General features: G+C 48.3%; 1 long non-coding RNA gene across 1 annotated transcript; it reads right to left on the reverse strand.

Moving 5' to 3' along the window:
- Window positions 1-2,715: 2,715 nt before the first annotated feature.
- On the reverse strand, window positions 2,716-4,788 carry LOC120246931. The gene is made up of 2 exons (XR_005532186.1): window positions 4,650-4,788; window positions 2,716-2,998 (listed from the first exon to the last, which is right to left on the reverse strand). It is a non-coding gene; the product is annotated as an uncharacterized LOC120246931 (long non-coding RNA).
- Window positions 4,789-5,937: the final 1,149 nt, after the last annotated feature.

The raw sequence follows: 5,937 nt of genomic DNA on the forward strand, positions 1-5,937 counted from the left end.
AAATAAAAAAAAATAAAATAAATGTTCACGTAAGAATTTAATTTCTAATTATTTTTAATAATGAAGTATGGTAACATACTAATTTTACATAAGGCATTTGCTTTATTTTTATCTCTTTTTATGTGAAATTTGGAAGTTGAATTATAAATTAATTAGAATCCTTCTATTAATGGATCCTCCTAAGAAAAAAATGGGAATCCAAGTAGGAATTTGGCTTGGTTTTGTCACTCAAACTTCTGTTAGTTGTATGTTCATATTAATTTTAAATTTTAGGAAATTTAACTGAAAATTAATTCCGTCATTAATAGTTTAAGTACCCTACCCCAAGGATCCTATCCTGTAAAAATTTTTTTTAAGTTTATTTAAATCCAGGTTAGTTAACATGTAGTGTAATAATGATTTCAGGAGTAGAATTTAGTGATTCATCACTTACATATAACACCCAGTGCTCTCCCAACAAGTGTCCTCCTTAACGCCCATCCCCCATCTAGCCCACGCCCCAACACCTCCCCTCCAGCAACCCTCAGTGTTCTCTGTAGTTAAGAGTCTCTTATGGTTTTTCTCCCTCTCTATTTTTATCTTTTTTTTCCTTTCCTTCCCCTACGTTCATCTGTTTTGTGCCTTCTTATTAATAAATGTTTGTTTGTTTGTTTGTTTGTTCGTTTTCTTAAATGAATGTGACAGAATTTGATTTGAGACTTTCTGTAATTACAGCCTGGTAGGAAGGTTGTGGAGAGTGCTAACTCCCCTCCATCAACAGCTACTATCAAAAAAGCCCGAAGAGCTGCGCATGGCCAACTGGCTGCCCTCTATAGTGTTGCTATGAGCCCACTGTTGGGAGGGTCAGACTGAAGAGGGGGTAGTTCTGTGTTCAAAATCAGGAAAGAATTCATAGTGTTCCTCTTGAGTTTCCACAAGTGTCCTGATGCATCTCTGAGGTAGTTGAGGAGCTCCTTTGCTTGATGGCCCCCTGTAAATATAGCTGAACTCCACCATGAACACCAATGTCATTTGGGCCAAACTGCCTTCAAATGGTACCCAGGCAGCACTCTAGGAAGCCAACTCTTGGGGATGGATTTCAAAATGGAATTTCTGTTTTCCATATTCTAAAATTTTTTTAATGTTTATTTATTTTTGAGAGAAAGAGGGAGACCAAGTGTGAGTGGGGGAGGGCAGAGAGCGAGGGGGACACAGAATCCAAAGCAGGCTCCAGACTCTGAGCTGTCAGCACAGAGCCTGACGTAGGGTTCAAACTTGTGAACCGCGAGATCATGGTCTGAGCGGAACTCGGACGCTGGACCCACTGAGCCTCCCAGGGGCCCCTCCATGTTCTAATCAGTAGTAAATAGAGTCCAGATCCTAGGAATATTTACCAAATACCTAATCCGCATAAAGCAATTTCATTCATGGCTTCTCATTTGTTCCTCAAAAAAGTCTTGCGAGAGAGTTCATACTGTCACCAGTTTGCAGCCGAGCAAACAGAGGACGGAACAAAGAACTTTTCTTTGCAGCGATTTCTGCATCTGGTGCTGATTTGTCAACAAGCCTCTTTCCTCCCTGTCACCTCTTATTGATTTGTCTAGCAACCACAGGAAACCCATACGGCATTCCTTAAAACTTGTGAATGTGGCACAAGCCACGGGAGCTGTCTGAAGTCCAGTCCCTAGGGTCTGTACCCTTGGGTAGAACAGCTGGAGGCTGGGGAGGGTGCCACGAGTGTGGACAGAGGGTTAAGGCACAACAGCACCAGCTCTGAGGCCAACGTGGGAGCCTTCTCCACGCCAGCTCGTGACTAACATTTCAGCCAATTAGTCACACTTAATTTGACTGTTATTCAGGGAGGTGGCAAAAACTCATGCCTGCTTTCTTCTGGATGAAGTGTTGGACCAGAAGCCTGGGAGACTGGAACCGTGTCACCGCTCGGCGGATGGCTCCATCCTGGTGCCATCCCGGGCCAGGCTTGAGCGCTCCGGCAGAAGGAAGCAGACGTTTAGAGCGGTGCACACAGCTGGGTCCCTGAGCACGCATGTTGTCTCTGGCTCTCCCCACCCACAGTCTCAGCAAACACGGGCCTTATGGCTTCGTGGCTGGGGTTTGGGAGCATCAGTTTAATAAGGGGAGAGACTTGGACATCTATAAAATATATCTCTAAGACTGTACTTCATTGGACTCCTGCCATGGCAGGGAAGGGGATGAGCAAAGTCTAGTCCCTGGTGTCAATGGGCTCACTGCTTGGGAGAGGACAGAAGGCAAGGACAATCACGGTGACTCTGGGGATGCAAGGAGCTGGGAACAAAAACATCCAGGCACACAGACCGGAGGGGCTGTTTCCAGTTGGGCTGGTGAGGGAGGTGGCAGGAGGCCCTGGGGTCAGTACAGGAGCACCAGTCCCTGAGAAAGAGCCCCACGAATTGCCCTTGAACTCCCTGAGCCCTTGTTCACTCTTCAGCTAAGTCCACACAGTGGGGGCAGAACCATCTTCTGACTTTGACTTCTCCACTGTGGCCAAAGCCTGAAAACACAGTGGCAGCTCTCCAGTGGCTCTCGCCACGGAGCAGAGAAGCCTGTGTGGCAAAGGCTGACGTACCTGGGATATACTCTCACAAGTGGTAGAACTCAGAGGAAAGCCAAACGCTTGTGCCCCAAGACTGGGTTAGGAAACAATGGCCATGACTATTGGTATCATCCAGGTATTAACGTTGATCAGTGAGTAGCTAAGGTCTTAAAGCCATTTGTTAACATGGACCCAGCCATTTATTAACTGGGGGTGAGAGGTGTGAGCAGGGTGTCTCTTTAAAGCCTCTCCTTGAGGAGTCGGGGTGGCTTGGCTAACAGGACACATGGGCTTGCCCTTCTGATTTGCTGCGAGAGTTGGCACATTTGGACTAGCCTTGGCATAGCTGCCCTTTCCCATCGGAGCACAGTGATGCCTGGTCAGCTCTGCCTTCAGACATCACGTATTTGGAGTCCATTTATTAATATGAACCTGCACTCACACCTTTAAGAGAAGAAAAAGGCACGGGCTGTGACACATTTATTTGTTAAGACAAAAACCATAAAGGTATTACTAATGGTGAGATACCAGCAAGTTATTTAACTCTTTAGTGCCTCTGTGAACCCTAGCTTGTAGGGGTTTGATTGGAGCAGAGCAGTGCCTCTCAATTACTAATGCACTTACAAATCACCTGAAGATCGGATTGAAATGCAGATTCTGTTTTAGGGAGTCTGGGGGGCGGGCATCCTGAGAGTCTGCATTTCTAATACATTCCCAAGTGCTGCTGCTATTGCCAGTCTGTGGACTGCCTGCCAGCCCCTTTGAGGAGACAGTGACCAGACACTGTCTTATGCGGGGGTCTTCACAAATGCTGTTCCCTCCCACAGGAAGGATCCCTACCTTGTGGCAGAGTAAATGTTCATTAGATAATATCAAATGGATCATATATATACATGAATGAGCTACAATGTAGTTCATGGTAATGTTGACAATTGGTAAGTGAGAGCTCCTGTCATTTTAGAAGCATTGACCTTTGGGGCTAATCTATAGCATTGGGACAGTTGCTGGTGATATTTGATCCCTCTCTTTTCCTTGGACCCTTGGACCAGCGGCTCCTCTGGTGACTTGGGTCAGGGTGAGACTGCCTTTCTCTGCCTTCAGATTTGAACAGGGGCTTTCCAGGCAGCCTCTATGTTGCATCCAGGATACTCCGTCTGGCTCCCAGGCACGGTGAGTCCTCCCTCTGCCCCAATCCCCTGGACCCTCACTGGATTCATCCTAGCTGGGTACCAGGTGGAGCGTTCTACATGCAGCCTGTAGGGAGCATGAAGTGCACCTGGGTTCAGAGCTCAGCATTCTGGGAGATAAAGGGGGCCCACACATTTTGCGGTTGGTGACTCCTGTGTCAAATTCACCTAGATGCTCATTTAAAATACAGATTCCTGGGATGCCTGGGTGGCTCAGTTAAGCGCCTGACTCGACTTCAGCTCAGGTCATGATCTTGTGGTTTGTAAGTTCAAGCCCTGCATCAGGATCCTCTTTCTCGCCCCTCTCCTGCCCCTCCCCTGTGCATGCTCTCTCTCTCAAAAATAAATTAAAAAAATAAAATAAAATGCAGACTCCCGGGCCTCACCTCAGATCCTCCTAACTGAGGTCCCCGGGAGTAGATTGGAGTCCTTTAGCATGCTGGATTTTGAGACCCCACTTCACTGCCCAAGGCTGGGCGTGGAGCAGAGGGGTGTGGAGGGGACATTTGTGTGAGTGTGAGAGCTGCAGACAGCTCTCCTCAGAGCCAGGAGGTCTGGGGCATGTGGAGGATTCCCCCAGGGACACGAACACCAGCTCCAAAGCACTCCGCTGAGCCCAATGAAGGAAGTGTCTGCCTTCCTTGGTGATAGGGTGACAGAACCGTGGTCTCCCTGGAATGCCACCACACCCATTTCATGGGCAGCCCCTTTCCTGGAGCTTCAGGTGAGGCCGGGGATGCTGGTGCTAGCTTACACACGCAACGTACCTCGAGAATATGGAGAGGTCTGTACAACACATCCGAATAAGCAGCAAAGCGGGGAATAGAGGGCCGACAAGAAAGCCCAGGCTTCCCAGCCTTGAGGAATCAGGTGGGCAAATGCAAAGAGACCCCTCCCCGGTGGCTTACCCTTCCTAGAAGGTGTGTGGCCAAGCTTGTGAGGGGAATCGTCCCAGGAAAGATCTGCTCCGCTTGGTCTAGGCCAGATCTGGCTGTGTGAGAGGCGAGGCGTTTAAGATGTTTTCCACGCTTAGAAGGAAATCAATGCCTTCCCCCCACCTGACGAATGAATATGGAGATTGTGCCAGAGTCAGAAATGTCGCTGTGGATTTCTCCTAGAATCTGAGGGTCTGTAAATCCTATCGCTGGCTGGGAGCCTACTTTGATTATTTTTAATGCAAAAGAGGATGTATTTGAGCATCTGGCCTAGAAATCGACTAAATCTGTCTATAGCATAATTGGTTCCGAAAGAGCTGGAAGACAAATTGAGACTGGTGGCTGTAAATAGGAGGAAAGGTGGCAGAAGGGAGGCCAGATGGATGAGCTCAGACGTAAAACACACACAAACAAAAGCTGCCTGAGAGGCCGGAGGAGCACATTTGCAGTGGGGGCCGGAACCGGACTGGCCTGAGGGGACTCGCAGGCTTGCAAGTGTCCAGACCCGACGTCCTGCTCCCGGGACAGAGTCTGCCCTTGGACAGCAGGACTCAAAGTCAGTGTCACCGTGACGGGTGGTCCCAGATCGGCCCTGCTGGTGAATTCAGAACACAAATCATTAACAAACCGCGCGATACTTTAGAGAATTGAGGCTCAAGGCTGAGGCAGGGGTATGATCAGAGTCAAAGGTGAGGGGAGATGACTTTTCAGTTACTTTATACAATTTTCCTTTTACGTCGCATTGCTCCAAGGTGGCACATAGCCGAGCATCTTGTGCGTGGTGGGCCATCGATGCTTGTTTGAAGATGGTGATGACTCTGGCGATAAAGAGATGTCCTTGTTGGATAAAGCCTTGTTTTGGCAAGGAGGGAACCGAGAGTTAAAAACATCTATTGCTGAGGGGCACCTGGGTGGCCCAGTTGGCTAACATCTGACTTCGGCTCAGGTCATGATCTCGCAGTTCGTGGGTTTGAGCCCCGCATCGGGCTCTGTGCTGACAGCTCGGAGCCTGTAGCCTCCTCTGATTCTGTGTCTCCCTCTCTCTGCCCCACCCCCTCCTGCCCCGCTGGTGCTCTGTCTCTGTCTCTGTCTCTCTTTCAAAAATAAACATTAAAAAAAGTTTGAAAACATCTATTGCTGAACGGCATCCCCTGCTCCTTTGTCAGACGCCTCAGTGAGAGTGTCCTGCGCAACAGGCACAACTTGTACCTCTGCCCAACAAATACGTATAATTAAAAAATAGTACATTTTTTGTTTGCTT

This window comes from Hyaena hyaena, unplaced genomic scaffold, assembly GCF_003009895.1.
Source record: "Hyaena hyaena isolate Hyena2069 unplaced genomic scaffold, ASM300989v1 scaffold_11, whole genome shotgun sequence".
Lineage (NCBI taxonomy): Eukaryota > Metazoa > Chordata > Mammalia > Carnivora > Hyaenidae > Hyaena > Hyaena hyaena.